The following is a 23,275-nucleotide window of genomic DNA, read 5'->3' as shown; positions in this document are numbered from 1 at the left end:
ATTACTTTATGCAAATCCACAGAGAAGAAAAGACTGATATTTCTAGCTGTTCATATCACACAGAAATTGCTGCTGAATTAAACTGCAGACACAGTAAATCCTTTCTTATCACAGACACTCTGGTGCAGCAGCAGTAGCAGCAGGAGGGACTATGCTTGTATAGCATCTTTTTGCCTGAGCACTCTGAAAGCTTCCTGAAGATCTTACAATAGCAGAAATCACACAATTCCATACTGAAGCACAGATGTGCCTGGGTGCTGGAGCCTGGGTTTTGCAGGGTCACCAGAGCACTCAAGAACCCACACAGAAAGACAGAAAATCCTATAAGCGTATGAAATTTCTAGGCACACTCAGTATTCAAAGATGCCAAGACTACCCTCCCTAACTGCACAGCTTTGGTCAGGGCTTAGTGATCCTGACCTAATAATGGGTGGCTTCCCTGTCCACAACAAGGGGTTTGGAACTAGATGACCTTAAAGGTTTCTTCCAACCCAAGCCCTTGTATGATTCTATAATTTGTGCAAAGCAGGGCTGTCAGCTGGCTGCCTCATCAAGGTGCTCCTTCTACTGACCTGCCCAAATGATGACCCCATGAACCAGCAGCTGCAGCTGAGTGGTGACAAAACCACAAAAAACAGCCATCAGCTGTGGGTGAACCTGAGTCAAAGCCAGCAGAAATCTCCACTGAAGGTTTTTGCACCACCTTATATTCCTGGGAGCTGCAAGCTCAAAACTCTCCAGGTAAAACAGCTGCAGGAGACAGGGAATGGAGTGTTTATCTGAAGGAGTCAGGCATCAAACCCAGCTCAGCTTCCGGAATCAGGGCCAACTCTCTGACCTGTACCTGCACAGGCTGGCAAAACTGTTCCCTAAGTCTGTCATAGGGCAACATGCAATGGTGAATGGGCAGCTGTTCTTATTTAGGTGTCCACTGCAGGGGCGAAGGCTCCTAAGATGATATCAAGAGGTGGAGAGGATATGATAGTCTCAACAGCACCGGAGATTTCTGGTCTTGCTGGGGATCTGTAGGACCCCTATAATTAGGGATTAAAACAACAGAATATGCTGAGTTGGAAGGGACACATCAGGATTAGGAAGTCCAACTCCTGGCACTGCATAGAGCACCCCAAGAATCACACCACTGAAGGATAAAAGGCTTGAAAGTAGAAAATTTAGTGAGGAGGAAAAACAGAGTTGTTTTCACTCAAGACGACCTGGCAGCTGAGGGATGCTAAGAATATTCAGCGTGGGAAATTTCAAGTATTGTGTTTGCTTTGTATTGTTTACTGTCTGTCTTGAGAAACTGAATTTCTGTAGAAGACAACAGAATACAATCAATGACTTAAACCTCATTTTTCACTGGATTGGGCCTCCCGACTGGGAGTAAAGAGAGGTAAGCAGCTTGGAGGTCACAGAAAGCACAGAATTGTGAAGCACTGCACACAGGCCAGGCCCTTTGAGATGTGGAGGCCAGGGAACGGGCCCATGTGCTTCTGGTCCCTGCTAAGATGGAATAAGCTTAGCAGGGTATGTGTCCCCATCTGTTTTTCAAACATTCCAGACAGTGAGGTGATAGAATAAATCTACTTCAGCTGTGGATTGTGGTCGCTTTGGTTACTTCCAACTATCAGTTCACAAAACCCAGCACCACCCTTTGGAAAGACCTCTCAAAGAGAAGTGACAAATCACTTGCATTGGATTTTCTTCCCTAACCTTTACTGGAATCTGGCTTCAGGCAACATGGTGTTGGCCAGACCATGGCAAAGCAGATGACCGACTTATCCAAGGCTTATGGGAGGATCATTTCAGGAGCAATATTCATCTGCACAAAAAAAGCACACGAGACCAGCTCTACCTCAAGTAGTTCTATATCCTTTACCATCTTCATGACTTGGGGAAAAAAGACAAGCTAAGGCCTAAAATGGACAAAGAAAGTCTGTCTTCACTGTGAACAAGATCTTGCTGCACTCCAGCTCAGCATATCCAAACAGACTCCAGCCACTCTGCATATACACTGCATATATACTCTGTATATCTGCAGAGTGGCTGCATATCTTCCCTACTGCTTCTTTTCTGTGCAGATTAAAACGAGCATTGCACTTCTGTTCAGACTATGTATTGCAGGAATGACAGCTGCAAAACAATCCCCGCAAGAATAAAAATTCTCCCTGCAAGACAAAAGCATTAGTGACCGCTTGAAAAAGCCTGACAAATAAGAACTCAGCCTTAAGATAACTCAGTAAAAAGAAGCTGTAAAATGATGTTTACTGTCTCTTCATCCCAGAGTGCCACATATGTAGGAATCACACACTATCAAGTGAAAAACAAACATTTCTGAGATGGCGGGTTACGGATGTACAACCTCATGCAGCACAACAGCAGAAACAGAACAGACAGCAAAAGTAGCTACAGGGGAGTCAAGTAAAACCACACACAGGGCAAGCTCTTGAAATAACAAAATATCACCCCACTGTAAATAAAGCAGCTAGCGATGTCAAAAAGCTATTTTCAGACTGGAACACAGTAGTGCTGCAATGGTTTGCTGCCACATCCCAGCAAACAGGAGAAGCAGTGCAGGTATGGCATTACCTAGGAGTGACTGGATCTGCCAGGCAGCCTGAATGCCTGCATCTGCAAAGTTGTATTAAATGATGCAATCATACATGGAATTTAATGCACACTGCGTGCAAACAAATCAGGAGCACCAAAATCAGGCACAAACAGAACACATCCCAGCAGCAGCCTTTTACTCAATGTTCCTCTTCCACACTGCACATCTAAATGGTTTTTCAATCAGCAGCTGTGACCAACAGCTGACTTCTGCTAAGGCTGCAGGAGATTTTAACCCTTTCTAGCCCTAGGCTGCTCTACCAAGACTAGAAGAAATGCCAGGATACACAGGAAGACATCTTCTGTGTCTCCAAGGCAGGAATACACAATGGTCTGGAGGCTGGCAACTCCCTGATTTGGGGATGACAGCACTGTACAAAGCAAAAAAGCTGTGTAGCCCAATAAAAGCAGCACCTGAGGAGTTAATATATTACATTTATCCTGCTTTCTGAAAGACATTAAGACCACATATGTAAGTTAATTATATTATATATTAATTATATTCTATCATATTACATTATATTACACTATTTACATGACTATATATAATACATAGAAAAACATTATTTAGATAATAAATTAAAACATAAATATATATACATATACATACACACACACACACACACACATATATATATATATATATATATATATATATATGATAATAACACTGATTGTCAAATGCTTTTAGACCACAGGCTGGATTTTACAACCCCTTGAAGGCAGCTGGAGGAAAAGATCATTGAGCACCCATATTTGAAAATGGAAATTACCTGCTTACTGTTAAGATTGTGCATTTCTTGGACAGGTACCTAAACAAACATGTACCTCTGCAATCCTGTCTGAGTCTCATTTCAGAGTGGGTAAAAATAAAAAAGGCAGAATGATTCCTGGGATGAGACAAGAAATGTCTATGTAGGAACAAATCCATTGTGAGACTACCAAGTCACAAGCAGCCGCCTTCATTTGGGAGTAGTTTACATTGCAGAACAGGTTTCATAACCTGCCCATAGAAATTTAGGAGACTATACAATCATCCATTTTGGGTTTTTTTTGAATTCTTAAAAAAATTAAGAGCTTGTAACTTCCTGAACCTTCCACACCAAATTATATGCCACACTAGTAGTTATCTGCCAGTACTTTTGAACATAGTGATATTTAACTTCATTACTTGTCCTTGAGCTAGGGCAGGGAGAGAATCATATTTTCTACGGCACTTGCCAAACTTCAGTGCTAAGTTTTTCATTCTGCTCATGTGCAATAGTATTCCCAGATCCTTGGTCCGATTACCAACCTCTCTCCAAGTGTCCTCTTGATGCGTGGGTGTGTTTGTATGTTCACATGGCTGGCAGCAAGGCAGAACTCAAGAGGATCTGGATGAAACCACAGCACCAGTTTATATAACAGAATATTTTCCATGCAGCAGAACTAACAAAAGACTAGCCAGAATCTTAATAAAATACTTATGAAGCAGACCAGGCACTCCTAATGATTACACATACTTTCCTTCTGAGAGGGAAACATATCCCTTGTAGGGGCGGGCAACCCAAACCAAGCTCAGTTTGTAAAGCTCTATTCAGGACAGTTTATTTTAGGATATCACTCCACAAGACAGCTCATGTGCTAATTAGGCTTGGAATGACTGGGCTCAACAGAGCATTAAGGATAAACTAAATCTGATAACCCTGGATTAACCAAGGTCTTCTACTGATGGTGTTGGGCCACACAACCTATTGACTAGGGGAAAAAAAAGAGGGCAAACAGGGATGATCCTTGACTCTCTACTGGGAGAGCAGCAGACTCACCAAGTCTACTGAGAAGATGGCCAGGTTGGACGGGGCTTTGAGCAACCTGGTCTAGAGGAAAGTGCCCCTGTGCATGCAGGGGCGTGGAATGAGATGAGAAGTTGAGGGTCCCTTCCAACTCACACTATCCTACAATTCTGTGAGCAGTCTGCTTTTAATCACTTCAAGGGTGTTTGAGAGAACTGAGTCTTAAGACTGCAGGCTCAAAGATCTTTGCAGATAGGACACGTTCACATCTGAACATCTTCTTTCTTGAAGCTGTAGCATCCTTTCTGGACCATTAGTCTCAGAGATGACACGCAGCTGAGACAAAAGTTTGCCAGTGTTAAGCCCTTGTACTGAAGTGGGCCTTAACAAAACCGCAAGGTTTTAAAACTGCAACTTCTGAACACATACTATAAATACACTGGGTAGTCTTACTCACAAGAATGCCAAGCCATTTGGGAATACTGCTGGGCTTTGAAGTTTGAAAGCAAGATTCATGGACTAATTAATCACAGTATGTGAGAAGTATTCATATTATCAGTTCCAAATAATCCTCCATAATTTCCTGGAGTGCCTTCGTGTTACAATCAGGGCACCTCATAAATCATTATTTTCTTTCTCTAGATTGTTTATTATTTCATATCACAAACCCTACAGTTTCCCTATACCTCAAGAAACGTCCATTATTTCAATCTCTCCTCTTAGGAACATTTCCCAGGGACTTGTTCAGTTTCCCAGGCAGTTTCTCAATTCCCTCCAGCTATGCATTCATGCTTCTGAGCTAGGGTGACTAATTTCACACAGTCTTCCAACCGGCAGTGGGATTAGAAGCTATAAAATAATTTTTCCATTCCATTTCTTATGTACCTTAACATCCATATACACATGCCTGCCAGGTAACCTCCCTTATGACCAGGGTGACAATCAGTTACTTTCTGCAGTTTAATGACATCAGTTTAATGAGCTGGAATGCATTTAATCAGTTTAATCATTTGCAATCTGACCAAGTGTACTTCGTGACTATCTTCTCTTACACACACTTATGTAACTTAGCATCAAGCTAGAAAATTTCAAGGTTTACAACAAGACTAGCCTAGGAGAAATCAGGGCATTTTTTTAACATGCCTGTTCTCTGAGGAAAGGAGTTTCTTTTCCCTCATCTCTGGAGTGTGGGTTTTGGAACTTGCTCTCTCAGGCTGCATAAATTCTTGGCATGCCAACATGCAGTTTGAGGCCCCCCAAGAGATAAAAGGATCCTCAAAGCCTTAGTAGGGTCTAGGCTGAGGGATATTTCTCCATAGTGAATTTGCCTCACTAAAGCAGTGAGATCTAGTGGCCTGCACCACTGAAAGAAGACTCCCCTTTCATTTTGATTTGCAGGCCAAGAGGTTGTTGTGGTATTTTTCAACCTCAACTCATGCCAACGGGAAAGCAGAAACAAGGCACTGGACCAAAATCATGGCCGCTGAACATGCTCTGGTACAGAGCAGAATAACTCCTCAGTGCCTCTGAGACAATTACAAATGCATCAGTTCAGTTTGGGGTGTTTCTCTGCGCTGGGGTACCAAATCATGTCGCCAGCACAAAGCCTGGGAGATGTCAGGGCTCCGGAGATGGAAATATTCTATGCAGTCTCTGAAACTTTTGCAAAGTCACCAAAAAAACCAGAGATTACAGAAACCCCTGTGGACCAAAATTGACTCCTGGTGTCTCAACCAGACACGGCCAAGTATAAATTGAATGGCTGTGGCTGGAGCACTGCTACCTTCGTGCTTTAACCACCCCCATGCCATTGCCTGTCAGTGCCAGGACACCCCTGTTTTCCTGCAGTTTTCCCCCTCCTTCTCTCCTCTCCTCTCGTGCTATGGACTGGCTAGCCTTCCTGACCAGGGTCAGGAATGCCTAAGGTCACCCTGTGCTCCATGGTATCTCACCTCTCCTCTGACCCAGTGCTCCACCAAAACCAGCCACTCTGAGGAGCACACGGGAACAAACAGGCTGCCAGGCTTACTGTAATAAGGAGTCACCATCTTCAGAGTGCTTTATAAAGACAGTAATTATAAATAGCAAGTGCCTATGGAAATGAAAATGAGGCATGTGACAAGGAGCTGAAGGCAGGAGGTGACATCTGGGTAAGGACAATGCTATCAAGACCATTCCAAGCACTGCAGCCTGCAGTTGGAGGACAAATCTCAGCAGTAGGGTGAGTTAGGTGTCACTGACTGTGGACAAGTGAGAACAGCTTGCTGCCAGTAGGAGATGGATAAGCACAGGTGCATGCTGAAATCCTCTTGTTGGTTTCCTGAAGGGAGCTACAATCACTGCTCAGGGTAAGGTACACTTTGACAAGAAACCCCTTAGAAGCCACAAGAGCAACTCACAAGACAGCAAGTGGTGAAGGAGAGGTCGACCAGAGTAAGCCTAACCCCAGGCAGACATGTCACTTCAGGTATCCATCATCAGAATGAATTAGGCAAGGCCAAGGAAGATACACTGTGTGGGCCAACAGCATCTTGGCACCAGAGATATGAAATATTTACTCCTTCCACTGGATCTTCTCCTTGTGTGGGGTTATCATTCTGCCACCTGAGTTACTGGAAAAGGTTTGAGGGTGGGACTACAGGGAAAAAAGCCACGTAACCAAACACTGTAATGAACCTGCCTGCTAAGAGCAAAAAATTGCACTAGCACAATAATCATGACAGGTCATTCTTTCTGCTAAGAAGGGCATCTGGGAGTACAGCTACGCTGAACTTACACAGGAGCTTACACATGATAACTAATCCTGAGGCACACATCCCTGCTCTTTGCCATGAGAACCCCAGAGAGGGACCAAAACAAGTAACCTTGTTAAACAACCCGCATGAATTGGGCCTATAGGCAAAAGGAGGCAAGGTACCATGTGGCTGGTCCTGCACCAGTGCAGGCAGACCATAACAGAGAAGAATGAGCCCACTGAAAGCATTTAGGGCATGTTCTTCCAGAAGCAGCTACTGTGAGTTTATAAATAAGGTGCAGTTCTGGAGTCAAACTGATGAGATTAGTGTAACTGGGTAGGGAGCAAGGACTCTAGTCTGATGTAACAGCGGGTCTAGGTGAAAACCTGCTATTTGCCAGGATTTTCCACACAGGCTCTAATTGAATATTTTTTTCCCCTACAACTCTCAGAACAGAAACTCCCCTCTTCTCAAAAGGAACTGCTAGCATTCGTACACTCTGAGATGTCTCTGACACTGTCCCCAAAAGCGTAACAGGACAGTGACACTTGTTCTCTGCTTCCAGAGAGCATTTTGTGTTGGAGCAGAGAGTGGCAGTTTGGTGGCAAGGCCAGTTTCTATCACTTGCCAAGGGTCAGTACAAAGCTTTGCTAACATCACTCAAATACTATTTATCACTCAAAGGTACTGCCAGCGTCACAGCCTCAGCACTGCCCAAAGACCAACACATAGTCTCTCTTCCAAGAGTCCAAACTCAGAACTTGAGCCTGAGTGAGAAGCTGCCATCAGGCACATTATGGCCACTCACCCACAGTACAGTTCTGCCTTCCACCTCTATCCCATTTACAGCAAATAACAAACACAGTGGGTTTTGTTTGGGTTTTTTATCCCACTATCTGTAAATCTAGCAACTGTCAGCCTTGCCCAGTAAAAAGTACCTGCATGTGTCTGAGGGGTAAGAAAAAATATTGTCTACATGGTCCTGAGGCTGTAACACAGCTGTGATGAGGAGGGAATGAGCCTGTGGACCAGGCTGCTTTTGTGCTCATCTTAACAGGTATGTTCTGGCTTTGACCCACTTTTTTCAGAAAATGAGCATTAAAATCATTTTCATCGAGAGAGAAAACTGGAGCAGAATCAGAGACCAGAGGTATTTTGACAGCCCATTTCTTTCCTATTGGAGAGTAACCAACTAAGAGATGAGTGTGAGGGCATGCAGGGAACCTGCCTGGCAGGTAATAACAATAATGGCAAATCCCTGCTAAGGCTTGTTACCAATACAGCTGTCACTGATCATTGCAACAGACTTCAACCCCTGCCAGCAAAGCTCCCTCAGCTTCTTCAAGCCTTATCCTGCTGCCTCTCACACACCTGGAATGTGCTGGTGGGGTTCTGGCTCTTTTAGGCTTATGGACTGGACAGCCAGAAGCACTTTATCCACATCAGAACACTGCTCACAAAACAGCAGGGGTAGGAGACAAGTGAGGTTTTCCACTACCAGTCATATTTCAATGGTTTCCACAAGGATGAGGACAAAATCTTCTCCAGTATGGTCCTTGATTCCACAGCTGACAGGAAGGTACCTCCACCTCCAATCCTCCATGTCTCAACCACCTGCAGAGATCTCCACATCTCTTACTTTGGATTTACTTTTTTGGGTTCAGCTATCAGAACCATGGCTATTGAGGTGAGTTTTCACCCAACACCCATGGTACAGAAGTGGCTTTGGATTTAACATCTCAAGCTGACCCAGTTTATATTAAATAGAATGGTAAAAAGCAAACAGAGATGTAATGAAACCTTTTTAATTTTTAAAGAGCAGATCTCTGATGCATCAGGGTAAACAACTATAATGTCAACAAGAACAAACAGCTTGGAGAAGTACTGCAGAAAATACTTTGAAATTAAGTAAAAAAAAAAAAAAATCTGAACTCACCAAGAAAGATGACAAGATTAGAAGAGAAAGGCTCCTGATCAACCTGAATGAGTAACCACACCAAGAAGGATATTAGAGGCAAGAAACAGAGCACCTTCAGTGCTGTTTTGGCAAGATGAATATTGAACCTGCAGCAATGACAGGTTAGATAATACAGGGGGAAGAAGGTGCAGTAAAGGAAATGAGCTTTTGAGTGGAAACAAATTCAAGAAGATGAAAACACTCAAGTCAGAGGGACAAGATATTCTTGATCCCAGAACAATGAAAGAATAACTGGTTGATCACAGCTGGCAACTGCACTATTGATAAAAATACCCAATAGAAAAGAGAGGAAGAAGGTGAAATCATGTGGCTGACAAATATTAAAAGTCTGTAGCTGTTCTGCAAGGGCAGGGAAAGTGACCCATGTGAGATTTATCAACCTGGCCTTACTATTACATAAGTCTTTCAGAAAAGACTAGAAAAGAAAAATAAGACAGGGAAATAAATTAAAAACAGGTCAAAGCACAACAAGGGGTTGCAAAAGTATTGTTTGGGCATCAGGAACCACACCAGAGTGAGATCTTAAATCACCAGGAACTGGAAGAAAATGAAGATGTCTGGGACTAAAAATTTCTTCTTTGCTCTCACAGCTTCTGAGACATGACAGGCAGTAGTGGAGCTGTGGGCAGGCCATTCCTGAGTTCACAGCATATTCTCCTGGGCCACCTGCATCTTCTGCAATGCAGGTCCAGGTTCTTTATATCTAGAGATCCAACTGCACTTTATCTCCATCATCTGCATCAATGCAGTGAGAAAGACACACTTTTGGGGGATGATTTCAGTCAGCTCCAGTCACCAGAACCTCTTGCCCATCTTTCAAGCGTCTCAAGGCAGAGATTATCGGTGCACTCTCACTGCTTAACAGATGTTCTTGTAAGAGTGGTACCTACAAGCCAGGCACAGCCTGGGGACATTCCCACCTCACAGAGAGAAAGAGGCTGCATCACCTTCTTTTTATTCCTTCAAGCAAGCATTGTAGACACAAACCTTATATACATGAGTTTTCTTCCACATGCTGATACAGGCATGGGTGTCCTGTATGTTCTGTTATACATCCTGTCCCCCAGCCCATGATGTGCTGCACACAGTCATGCTGTTGTTACCCACCACAAATCTCCCATAGGAACCTGCTCTGCAGCAGCACCACTAACCCAGTCTGGTGCATACCTGCAGGAGACATCCCACTCCCTGCTCCCATCAGCCTGAAGGGGGTGGATTCTGGGAGACACAGAGAGGTTTTCCCAGGTCCAAAAGCAAGACAGGGGTGAGAAGGAGCTGCAGTTCAGGAAGCCTTATGGTGCTTCCAGGACATTGTCATCGATCTGCAAGACGACAACATGCCACTTTGAGATTTTGCTGGAAGCCCTCTCCTTCTCACCTGGCACCCTGCACCGAAACTCTGAGTTTGCCTTCATCACCAGATATAAAGGCTGTGGAGCCTTGTCATTCCCTAGAGATGGAGAGCAAGCAACCACATGAGAACCTGCAGCAGTAAAATGGTTCCTCCGGAGAACTACTGCAGAAAAGACTGTGCTGAGGATCACCCCCACCCCCACAAACCCCGCAGGGCTGCACACAGCACTAAGCATCTCGGGGAAGACAGTCAGAGGCTAGAGAATGACAACAGAAACAACACATTTGCATTCCCTGACAATGACAACTCTGAATTTCCCCTCTGTGCACTCTCCCACTGGTCTCTGACCCAAACCTCCTGCTCCCCTAGCTCTGCAATGCCTCTCATCTGCCTCCTCTTCCCATGGTTCCTCTGCAGCTCTGCCAAACATCTACCATTTTATCTACATTTTTCCTGTCATCCTGTTGCTCTTTATAGGCCTAAAAGCTTTGTCTGAATTATTCTTGGGTCACTGGCAAATGGGAAATGATTTTTGTGAATACGTAAGACCTGCCAAGCTCACTCTACCAACACTGCTATAAAAGACTGCAGGTGTGTGGAGATAAAAATGCAGATCTCTGCTTCCCTTGTACTCTAGTACACCTTTACAACACCCATCAATCCACACCTTGTATGATATGTTACTCTGCAACTCCCCACATCCGCCCCAAATCCTGTAATTGCAACCCCACACGCTCAGCGTTTTCCATAACTCCAAAAGACTGAACCTGCTATTCGATCATCTCCTTTTGTTATGGCATTCCCATTTGCACATTCCCCTACAGCCACGTCACTTTAACACATATACCAAAATCTCATTCTTTTATACTTTTGCTTTATTGTTCTTACTGTCATGCTGAACATTGTCCCTCCAGCATCTATATCCCTATCCCACATACATCCTTCTCTTTGTTCAAGCCCTTCTCCTATTTGCAGAGGCAATTTAATGGAAGGATTTGTGCAGAGGGTGGGGGAGGGAGGAAGAAGAAGGAAGGCGGGGAGGGAAAAGAGGGATTTGGCTATAACAAGACCATGTAATTAAGCTCCAGTAACTGGTACCCAGCCTAGACCCCTCATTTCAGTAATTAAAAGCAATAATTCCTCCATTCCTAGATAACCTTTCTCATTTCTTCTGTGAAAAGTGGCAGGGAGAAAGCATCCATTTACACCGCCAGCACAGACACACCCTGGGAACACAAAGGACTCCAGCCTGCACAGAGCCCGTGTATCGCTTAGCAGAAGGACAGGGTTTTACATGCCATTAATATTTACCCTAATGCCTTTTGAACAAATGATTTACCAGTGCTTAGGGGGGGAAAAATGAAGGAAAAAAAAAAAAGCCAAAAAAAAAAGGCAAAAACCACAGTGACAGCAACCTTTCCTCTGTCTGAGCCTTTTGTCTCTGGCTTTTCATGGAAGCGCTGTCTGTCAAAACAGCTTTTGAGCTGCACAGCAGCATCATCGCCAGGGATGCACGGACAGCATAGTAGCTGACGGGACCACAACAATCCGTGTGGGCTTGGCTGTCATGGCAGGCACAATGGAGAGCTATGCGGAGGCACTGCCAGGGTGAAGCACGACTCGCCCCTGCACAGCCAGCCCCGGACACAACTGCTATTTCACAGCTACCATGGACAAACACACATTCTGCGCAGCAGCCACAGCCTCCTCCCTCGCTCACGCCCATGACAGCCACAGCCAGCTCCAAAGCAATGCAGCCTCTGAAGAGACAAAGCAACCCTAAAATCCTTAAGCTTCATCGGCTAGCTGGCATCCTCCACAAAAACAAACCGGCCACCGAGTGGCCCAAAAACCGACAGCACGACCGACACCCACCCCGATAATTTGTCCACCTCACCTTTCCACAGACCCTTCGTTCCCCGCCGCCTGTCACTGAACACACTGCGCTGGCACTCTTGAGCGCTCAGATTCCAGAAGGCTCCGTCCTCTCTCACCAGGATGCTGTGGGAAACAGAGAGTCAATTTTTTTTTTCTGATCTTTGTTTCTTCTTCACAACTGCATCCCTGCCAATGCTAAGGGTCTGCGCAATCACATCTCCGATGCTCCTGCTGCTGCTGCTGTTGCTGCTGTGACGTTGCTGCGTGTGAAGGAGCAAGCATGCCCACAGCACCGCCGCTTCAGCTCGCAATCAGTCCCTGTGGAACCTCAGACAAGGCAGGGGATGGGAGGGAGCAGAAAAGGAGGGAATGATGGAGGATTGATTCTTATGCAAAATGGGAAATCAGGATGGCAGCATGAGGAGAAATAAAAAGATCAAAGCCTGTGCCGTAAAATAGATCCGTGGCATCCTATTCTGTGATGAGACTGGATTTCAGATGTTGTGTGCTTTCAGGCTGCCTGATCTCTTCACGCTGCCTTTGCAAAGGAAAGCCAAAGGGACTGAAGTGCTTCTACTGTTGATAATGGCAGCTAGAACCCTTGGAGATAAAATGGCAGTCTGCAAAGCAATGCATAGGAGGAGGAGGATGGGAAGACTTCAAGAAGCTTCTTGAAGCTTCTTTAAATTTCTGTAGTGCCCTGCCCTAGACAGCTTCATCAACAGTATCTATACAGCATCCCTGAAATGCAGCCACCTCCAGAGCAAGACAAAACCACCAGCACTTTCCACAGTGCTGAACCCACCTGGCAGGGGCAGGATGTCTGCAGTCTCTGTTCTCACAGGGGACCTCAAATCAAGATCACACCAACTCTTAGCTGCAGTTTGTGATTAAAGTGCTGCCCATAACCTGCGCTAGATCCCAGCATCTCAGCAAAGCAACCTACAGCAGATCTTCCTACCTGAAATGGGGATCACCACCTGCAAAGCTCAGGCTCTCTTGCTATCTGGAAGGATTTTTCCATATCTCTTTTCACCAGAGGCAGCTGGTGACAAGGGGTAATGGAACTTGCTCCAAAGGCAGAGTTGTACAGCTCCTGACACGGCACAGTAGCTGTGCAAAGAACAAATGTGGCTACTTTTACTTTTCTACCCACTAGGGCATAATCATACACCCCAGAAACTCAGCTGTGCTCTGGCCTGTGCTGTGCCAAGGCAGATGTTTCTAGCATTGGAGCAGCACCCATCCTAGAGGGACCACTCACATTACTGCCCTTTCTCATCCAGCCCTGTGCCTACAGCCCTGTGTAGAGCCAAGTACAGCTCAGAAATTGGAGCATCCACACTGGAAAAGGCAAAAACCTGTGAGCCCAAATCTCCTACACTGAGTCTCCGTGGGAAGTGAGCAGATCAGAGCAAGGCAGAGAAGGGGTAAAATTGTCATGTGGACACAAAATTCTAAGAAATTAAGAACTGCCACATGGCTGAATACTTTTTACTTTATGCCACGATGTACCCAAAGCAGCAAACAAGTAACACAAATACAACAACCCAGACAATAAAACATTTTACAGAAGCTTCTGCCTCTGGAGAGATCAACATAAAAAGCTGTGACAGAAAAATGTTAGACTTACTGGCAATAGGAAGTGGCTGCCAATTATCTCAGATCCAATAACACTACAGACTTTTAAAATATCTCTTCAAGTAACATTTAAATCAGATTTCTGACAGAAAACCATGTGGCTGGGGGGTGATTCCTGCCAAGGGCTTCAGAGGCAGGAGTCCAAGACTCCCCCCAGCACAAAGAGACCATTCCACTGGGAAAAGAGAAAGGGCCTTGGGCTATAGTCTGTACAGACTGTTTGCAATGCACTGGAGCCAGCATCACAGATGTAGCTCTTTTACTCACCTCTAAACCACAGTGAATGACTCCTCCACCAGTCCCAGAGGTCAGACTCCACAGGTCCCACAGGTCAGGTCCTTCCCAAGAAGTCAATGTATTGGTCCTAGCAGCGGCACTTTATGCTCCCCAGCTCACTGCCTGCCTTTCCTGGGATGCTCAGGACCCACTCCACCAGTTGGTCCTGTTCAAGAGGCAGGGACAAGCCCCCAGGAGGATGCAGGAGTGAGAGCCCTACCTCCATGCCTGGCCATTACAGCAAGAAGAAGGTCAGTCCTGGCAGGCTCTGTTCCAACCAAGTTGCTGTAAATGAGTCTATTTACTGTGCTCCCATTAACGTGCAGCCCCAGGACCCCCATATGGCCAGTCCCACTGTAGTGTCAGTGTTAATTAAGGCAGGCCCAAGCAGACATCTCCAGCCCCTTCAGCTGGGACAGTCAGGGAGCAACAGCGAGGAAAGAGACGGAAAGTTTCAGCTATGGAGCTCTGTGCAGAACAAGGAGCATTTGTTACCCAGGAGACTCGTTCCCACAGCAGAGAGGAGAATGGAAACTATTTTGGTGCCCTCCCCAGTCCTCCACAAGCATTGCCAATGCTGACGCCAGGAGGTCATAAATGCTGGCAGGCTGAGTGCTCGCCTTCATCCCTGCCCCTGCCAAGGGACACTGGCATTAACCAATTCACTGACAGCAATGCCTGTCTGGGGTACAGATACACAGACCAGAGCAGATGCAGTCAGGGGGGTATTTTCTTTAAAATGAGACAGAGCAATGAAGCAGACATGGGGCTCCTGAAGAAACACTCCTATTAACATGTCTGTTCCAAACATAAACGTCTGTACCCTCCTCCCCAAAACACATTCTGCATGTTCCCCAGATCTCAAACTCACATGGCCTCGACCCTCTCTGCAGCACACACCCCTTTGCTGCATCACCCTCCCCAATCTGCCTCATTCAGCAACAGCACTAGGAACTGATGGCCTGTCCCAAATCTTTGCAGGCAGCAAAGATCTCAGGCGCTATAAAGGAAGAACAAAGCCCTTTCTTGCAGACTGTCTTCTAAAAGATGACTACTATTTGATCACAGAGATGAGTCAGTGCAAGTGGAGCATGGCTGACTCCACAGTGTGATGCAAGGAAGGAGCAGGGATTCTGTAGGCTGGTGACTGTGTTCCTTGGAGAAGGAAGGTGAGAGAGATGGAGGTGTCAAGACATGCCTGCCCCCACAGCAACAGGGGTTCCCATCTAACTTCACCTGGGCAGGCAGGGCTAGGTGCTTCCTACAGACTCCAACACCCTGCGGTGTAAGTAGCTCGGCAGGAGCAAATTCCTTCTCAATCAATGTCAGTCTCATTGTCCACAAGCATCTCAGGTGCTGGGCAGAACTTTTGCCTTCTTGCCTCCCTACCCCTTGTTCCAGGGCTGTCAGAACTGAATGCATAACACAATCTTCCACCTGTGAATTCCAATAAAGAGGCACATCCTCCTCCCACTCTGGGCTCAGCAAAGCTTACCACTTTGGGGGAGCCACAGGTGCTGCGCTCACACTGGATATGAGCTGTACATGTACCTGGAGTTCTTGCTGACAGCAACTAGGTCACAAATAGATCAACTGGGTGTTAGAAAGCCCAACATATTTCAGTCTTGGGCTTGGGCTTCTTCCTTCATATACTATGCAGGAACTGGCTGCTAAGGTCAGCACACGCCCAGGTACAAAAAGAACCCTTTCCACTTTTGCTGCAATTGTTCAATAAAACCACCCACCAGCTGACCCAGCCTCCCACTTACTTGCTGCAAAGCTGCTCCAGTGATGCATGAACTGGAAACAGCTCAGCCCCAGATTCCAGTCCGCTGTCTGGGCTGTAGCTCTGACATCAAGCACTATGCTAGCACAGGTCTTTAATCATCCCTCACCATCAGGTGTGGGGCACAACCTGACCACCCCCAAAACCACCAGGCAGTCCCAGCTACTGCCTCCAGCTCACAGCTGTACCCCAGCAAAGGGAGTGTCTGCTACCTCCTCCTAAAGGGTGGGCATTTTGACCAATCCCTCATTACTTTCAGTGTCTCCATGCCTCTCAAGCAAACAGAAAGTGGTACAAACAACAGCAAGCGCTCCATCACGGCAGAAAATCTGTGCCTCCTTCAGGTGTAACAGCAGTAACATGCCTAGGATACACATTCTGGCCACATTTGTAGCATGGTCACAGGGACATCTTCACTCATTTCCCATGTGCCAGACCACTCAGGAGCAAGGCGAAAGCAGTTCAGTGTCCTCCCACCTTGCTTAACAATTGTTTGTGTCAGAAATCTAAATCTCATGGCAACCCCACCTAGCATCAACATCATCCAGGCTGTTTGGGAAATGCCAGAATGATGGATGTTGGTCAGAGTTGAACTACAAGCATGGGTCTGCTCAACTGGAGCAAGGGGGGAACAGAAAACAGGAGTCAACAGGAAAGCAGATGATGAAACTTCATAAAAATTCTCATAAAGGAAAACTAAAATAATTCCCCATTCCTTCAAGTCCTGTACTTTAAGGTCAGACAACATCTCTCTGACACATGGAGATCCACACAGGCTGATTGTTACCAACACACGCTCGACACCTTTTCTGTTCAGTGGGAACAGATACAGGAGCTTTTGAACAAGGGGTCAAAAATCCAAGCAGATTGATAAAAACATATGTTAGCACAGTGGAAATGCCTGCCCTTAGCCCTCACATTTCCCTGGGGGATCACTAACTGATCCACACTGAGCCTGCTTTCCAAATGAGGACAGAGGCACAGGAGTCTGTGAGGTTTTTTCCAGTCACAGACACATTCTCAACATCCAAATTCACCAGCCCACCATGATGACCCTGTGTCCCAGTGAGCCCACTGCCCACAACAGCAGCACTGACTTCTTCAGGGCTAGCAACCCAAGGCAGCAGCCACACCTCCAAATGAGGAAATGCCTTCAAAACAGAAAGTTGTTGCTGTTCTTTAAAAAAAAAGTTGGACATTTCATGTTGCTTGCTAACTGTCTTCTAACAGTATTAATTCCCCAAGTTCAGTCCTCTGATGTTTAAGAACATTCTCTGAATTTCCAGCTTATCTTTATCCATGCACAGCTCATCCCTATTCACTCATGTTCCAAAAATGAGCTTTAACGTCAGCATTTATCGAGACTGTGTTTAAAGTCATACCATTTGAGTTCTCTAATCACTTCACATTAGGTAGGCTTTCCATTTCTTTGATCATACCCATATTCCTTCTCTGGACCTGACCCAGTTTGCACACAGCCTTCAGGGAGTGACTGGAAATGTTCACAGCCTTCCTAGCAAGGTCTCCCATGCCTTAAAATGCTGAAATTTTCCCATCTCTACTAGAAATGCTTTGCCCAATGTGTCACATTGGATGACATGTATCTTTTCCATGGCTACATCATGTTAGATGCTCAGTTGTCTTGTACAGCCCGCTGAGACCCTGAGTTTCCCCCCACTGTCACTTTCCCCCAGTGAGCTTCCAGACGGAGCTGAACGTTTTGCTCATTTCTCAGGCACACAACCATGCAGCTTTGAACTATCCAGTTCCGTTTGTACTGTTCATTAAGGAATAATCCCAGCTCTTCCCACTGAATAACACTGACCAACCTCTGACAAGGCTTCCTTAGCTTTGCATCTTTAGGAAATACCACTATTGAAGTCTTACTTCTTGGTGCACAGAGCATTATTTCATGTATTGAACAGCTTCCATTTTGAGGCTGATCTCCACTAACAAACTCCCTTCAGAGCAGTAGTTCCTCTTTCAACATTCCTGTTATCTTCCTCTAGTCTGCTTACTGCCTCATAGCTCTCAAAGGGTACTATGAATGGAAGAACTACACACAGATTAAAGGGAGGTAGGACAAGCACTTGAGAGATTCATTTCAGGTTATTACACAAAATACTAGCAAATGTCCCAGAACAAATAGACAGGATGGGGTACTTGTGTGTCCTGCTCCCCACTCTTTGCCGACTACCTGCAGCCACTTCTAGAAAAATCATGCTGGGCAAGGTGGTTCCTCCATTCCAATCAGCATCTGAATTCGCAACTTCCAGTACTGAGGTCAAATCCTTCCTAGTGCTGGCAATTGATGCTTCACTGCCCAGGAATAGAGGCCCTCACAAGCACCATAAAAAGTCACAACTCCCAGATAGGGCTAGTGCTGGCACAGCTCCGCACAGGACTGGGCTCAGTTCCACATACTTCCACACTACTGAGGCATCTATGGGAAAACTAAACTCTGCCCACAGCCAGCTGTCTGTCTCCGGTCCCTTCCAGCCCAGGATTCCAGTATGTTTGTATCCCAAAGGAGGCTGGGGTAACAGGGAGATGTGAATCACTTGGAATCCTGTGTGAAAGGCAGAAATGACCCTACAACCCAACTCCTTGTGCCCATCTTCTACTCCTAATACTTAGAACTGCCCAAGCAAAAGCACAAAAAAATAGCTGAATGTTTCCAGGCAGAGGAAAATCAGAACACAAACAGCAGAGCAGCTCCTGAATCATGTCTGCAGGCTCAGCTTCAATCTGATAAACCAGTCTCATCAAGCTGCACAGAAAATCTCGAATTAAAGCAAATCCTGGACATAACTGACCTAGACTGAGGTTTCAGGGTGTTCTTAGTAGGAGCTCAGCTCTAAGAGCAAAGCTGTTTCTTCAAGCACTCACTCAGATATTGATGCTACACTGACTGGGAATTTAAACTCTCACCAGTCAAAACCTTGTCAAAAGAAGCAGAAAAGGTATTATTTAAAAAAAAAAATTAAAAAGCCTTTTCATCTGGCAAATAATCACTCTGAGAAGCCATGGTAACAATGGATATCAAAGTGTTACTGGCTTCACTCCTATTAAAATTAGTTTTCAAGGCAGGATCAATGCTGCCCCTAAAGCACCATTTACCTAAATAACTAGTTTCACAATAACTTAATAGTTCCCCACTGCCATGAGGAAAGCCTTAAGTTGCCACATAACATAATACACTGGGGCTGGTGAACTTGGCACCCACAGCACTACTGCATTCTGACCTTAAATAAAAATCATGTACTTCCAACTAAGCAGATGAAAAGCTGCAGGGCTGAGCCGAATCTGCAGCCCTGAAATGGTTCACTGTGTACACAGCAAGCACTGCTTGAGGACGGTGACTGCTTATGGTTCCCATGATGTGCAGCAAAGTGACATTCTCTTCCCACTCCAGGGGCATGGCTGGGCTGACTCAAAGTGAGGGTGACTGCACAGCACATGAGGCCCAGCTCACAGGAACTGCAATGGAAGGGATGAAGCAGGGAAAGGGCAAGCAGAGGAGAAGAAAAACATCACTGCTGGACACAGAAGAGGCCACATCCAAGAATGGGAAAAGCCCTCCTGCCCTCTTGCTCGAAGATTGAAACGTAAACATTTCAGTTTTCCAAGGCAATAGTAAATATGAAAAATTGTTCTGGATTTCCCTGCCCAGGGCCGGGAGGTTGGAACTAAATGATCTTTGTAAGGTCCCTTCCAATCCAAACCATTCTACAATCCTACAATTCACACAGAAAACCCACATTAACATCACTCGGCACATGCCAAAGTCCTTCCTCGCCATCCTCATTCTGAGCAACAGCAAAAGTCAAACAGAGATGTCTGTGAACTCGCCACAAAACCCAGAAAGTTCCCAACAGACATCCCAGCTCTCAAACATTTCTACTCCACTATGCAATGAAGCCCAGGGAGTACATAACCACTGGCTGATTTATTAGAGACACATAATATCTGTTATTGTTGCTTATACTGATTTTCCCTCTAAGTCTCTTCAGTTACCACTCAAACTGGACACACAGTGTTGCTCTGCACTGTTACCAGCCCCAGCTGGCTATGGTTTAGTGGCAAATAGAGCAGTGTCCTGGCAGTTGCAAAGCACTCTGTGATGAAAAGACACTTGAAGATTCACTCCATCCCCACCTATCAGCAGCAGAACAGCACAATATTGGCAGACACAGGGCTCCAGTCCTACCTACAAAGAGACTGCCTGGGCTTCTGAACATCCACATCCCAGTAGGCACCTAGAAAAGCTGCAAAGGGAAGAGGGAACAGGACCACTGAAAACTTCTTGAGATCCTGTCCACGATCTTACATTAAGCTGCTCACTCTCAGATGGAGCACTTGTCTCTTACTCCTCACCCATGTTGTCTACAGTACTGCTAGCTAAAGGAACCAAGTCTATACACAAACAGCAAATTGACATAAATTATAATCATTGTAATACCTCACACAGCATGGACTGCACATCCCCACCCTTAATCACTGAGCATGGCCTGCTCATTCAGAAGGGATCTGAGGTAACTGCAGATCACAGGCCGAGCTTGAGCAATAGTGGCATTTTGCTTTGAAGCAGGCAAACAATATATAGGGCTATGAACAGGCATGTCTTGCATGCGCAAGACTTGGAGTCATCCTTCCCCTCTGCTCACACTGGCACACAGCTCATGGACATATCCTAAACAGTAAAACTGTTGAGAGCTTGAAGACAACACAGGAAAAAAGGGATCGAAAGGAGTAAACTGCAAAGCAAGTGGGTAAGTTCTCAGGGGAAAACCAGGGGGTACATTAAAGCAGTTTCAAAATGTACAAAAGGCTGCTGCCAAGAGCAAGTGGACAAGCTGCTCTTCACATCCTCACCAAGAAGAGGATCTCTGAGGGCCATACAGGGGAGTGAAGGTTAGACACCAGGTGTAACAGATAAAACTAACCATTCACTATTCCACCAAAAAAGCAGAACGGAGGTAAATTAGTTTTCTTAAAATTTTCCATGGTCTTGTGTATCTCAGAAGCTCTTTACTTTATTTATTTAGAGGCATGCACCCCTGTTAATTTTCACAGGCCCCTACTGTTAAAAACTGGAAACAATATCTTTTTCCAACTTTACTGCAAAACAAATGCCCATGTTACCATCTTGGTCAACTCATGGCATCAGGAACTATCAATAGAAGGAAGGGATTGGATTGCTAAAATGAAGGATGTAGTGAGTAATGTCCTGATCAGTGGGAGCTTCCAGAGATTAAATAAAGAAACCTGAGGAATGGCACAGCCTAAGTCCACTGTGCCTGCTCAGGGAGATGTGATTATTACATGGCTTTTGGAGGTCTTATTGTCATGCCACTTCTGTTTGACTCAGAGAAACAGGAAGCCTCTAATGCAGGATTAAAAGCTGAGAGCAATTTATTCTGTGAGGCAGAATACCTGGAGAAACACAAACACACTCCTGGAAAGATACAGCAAATTCACAGGTGCAGCTGAGAGGAGAAAAACATCCTGTGCCAGCTTATCTGGCTGCTAATCCACCTGGCTGTTAAAAACATACTCCAGATGTATCTTTTCCCTAAGCAGAATATGCTTTGTGTGAGCTTTCAGCCAGTGGATTCATCCCCTTTCACCCACCACAGTGAAGAGACCTTTTCCTGAAGAATTCAGTCTTGTTGGAGACAACCCTTGGTCACAGCTGAGAACCCTTCTAAATTTCTCTCTGGTTATTATTAACATCTTCACATCTACCAGGGCAAGCTGTCATGGATCATCAGTCAGCTGTATTCAAGGTCTCCATGTCAGGTCAGCCCATGATTAAGCAACCCTGTGGCTGTATGTGCTTATCGGTGTACATTTAATTAACACAAAGAGTCTTAACTCGCAGCTCCCAGCTGCTGTGCAAGTTGTGCAAGGTCTACCTCCTCCAAAAGTCATGTTCAAACAACAGGCAGCCATCCCATGCAGACAGGCTCACAGAGCGAGAAATGGGAAATTTGTTGGCTGTGGGCAACGATTTTGCTCAAGTTGGAGAAAGACCCGCAGTGAAGGAAATTCTATACGGATAAAGGGGATCTGTGTGTGGGAGGAAATCCTGTCATGTTCTTTAAAATAGAAAATAAAAGCTGGCAGAGGCAAAGCCCAGGCAGCAGTGGTGAGGCAGGCCACAAAGGCAAAGCAGGTCACAGGAGATGGCTGACAAACTTGCCAAGCTTGGATTGTGTGGGGCAGACTGAAATAGGGCTCAGGTTCCCATGAGGCAGGGGAAAGACCCGGGACAGACCACTCTACACATTCCCCATGGAGACATCTTGGCACTTCAGGAATTCCTGGAATCCCTGGTGTGTGGTTCTGGCACTGCAGAGACTACCAGAGAATAGTCTAGAAGGCTATTCTAGATAGAAGAACTATTGGAAAACTACCAAGAAACTTCCAGCAAAGATGTGTTTAAGGACAACAAGACATCCCCACACACTCCAGACACATTCCAGTCAGAGGAAAAAGTGCATGCCAGGGTGGAAAGAGCCCTGAAAGAGCCCTCAGGAGCACTGTAATATATGATGATACACAGAGCCTTGGCTGAGGCCTAATAATAAACAGCCACCATGGTGACTCAGAGAGCTCTTTGTAGGCTGGACATGATGGAGCAGCAGGAAGGAACAGAGTAACTGAGGAGCAGGAAGCTCCTGATGAAGGACTGATTGCCCAGAGCACGTTCTTGGAGAAACAGAAACATGCTTTTCATCTCCATGGTGTACTTCCATGTCCAGACAATTCTGAAGTCTGTGCTTTCATTACAAGCTTAAGAAAGCACTCCATCCTGTGCACACACCCAGCCTGTGGCTCTCGACACAGCCTGGAAAAGAGAAGACCAACCAAAAGGTCAGAGGGCAAGAATGGTGGAGCACAGGAGATACAAAAGTCCAAGCCAGAAGCCAAGCATCTGCTCTGCTCTCTCACTTGTTCTCAATGCAACTGCCAAGGAAAACGCTTGGTCATGATGCTCAAACAGGACCTGCTCTTCATCCTTGGGAACATCTGCCAGAATTAGTAATCCCATATCAGAGGAAGTGAAGCATAGATTGTCCAACAGCACTTGTAACCTTTTTAGCAATTTTCACATGCCTGCTGCTTTCACAGAAACCTTCTCTTTCAGCTTAAAATAAATGCAGCCCTTCTGAAAGTGCTCAAAGACTACAGAACCATTTAGGTTGATTTTCTAGATCATGAAGTCCAGCTGTAACCATC

The 23,275-nt window shown here is 45.6% G+C and overlaps 1 protein-coding gene across 6 annotated transcripts in view; it reads right to left on the bottom strand.

The window, feature by feature from the left end:
- The window catches only part of RUSC2 (RUN and SH3 domain containing 2), a 58,553-nt gene that overhangs the window by 23,394 nt on the left and 11,884 nt on the right, over window positions 1-23,275 (bottom strand). For 3 of the 6 annotated variants that reach the window (XM_066180973.1, XM_066180972.1, XM_066180974.1), the window contains exon 2: window positions 12,347-12,450. The gene's annotated coding sequence lies outside the window, so the exon portion shown is untranslated. Of the gene's footprint in view, window positions 1-12,346; window positions 12,613-14,235; window positions 14,411-23,275 lie in introns of those variants that run through there. The other 3 variants (XM_066180976.1, XM_066180975.1, XM_066180971.1) reach the window with 2 other exon arrangements.

The sequence above is a fragment of the Chamaea fasciata genome, unplaced genomic scaffold, assembly GCF_029207755.1.
Source record: "Chamaea fasciata isolate MVZ Bird 193981 ecotype frontalis unplaced genomic scaffold, bChaFas1.0.hap1 SCAF_4, whole genome shotgun sequence".
In the NCBI taxonomy this organism is placed as follows: domain Eukaryota; kingdom Metazoa; phylum Chordata; class Aves; order Passeriformes; family Sylviidae; genus Chamaea; species Chamaea fasciata.
The sequence above is the reverse complement of the archived record's forward strand: the minus strand, read 5'-3'. Positions and strand labels throughout refer to the sequence as shown.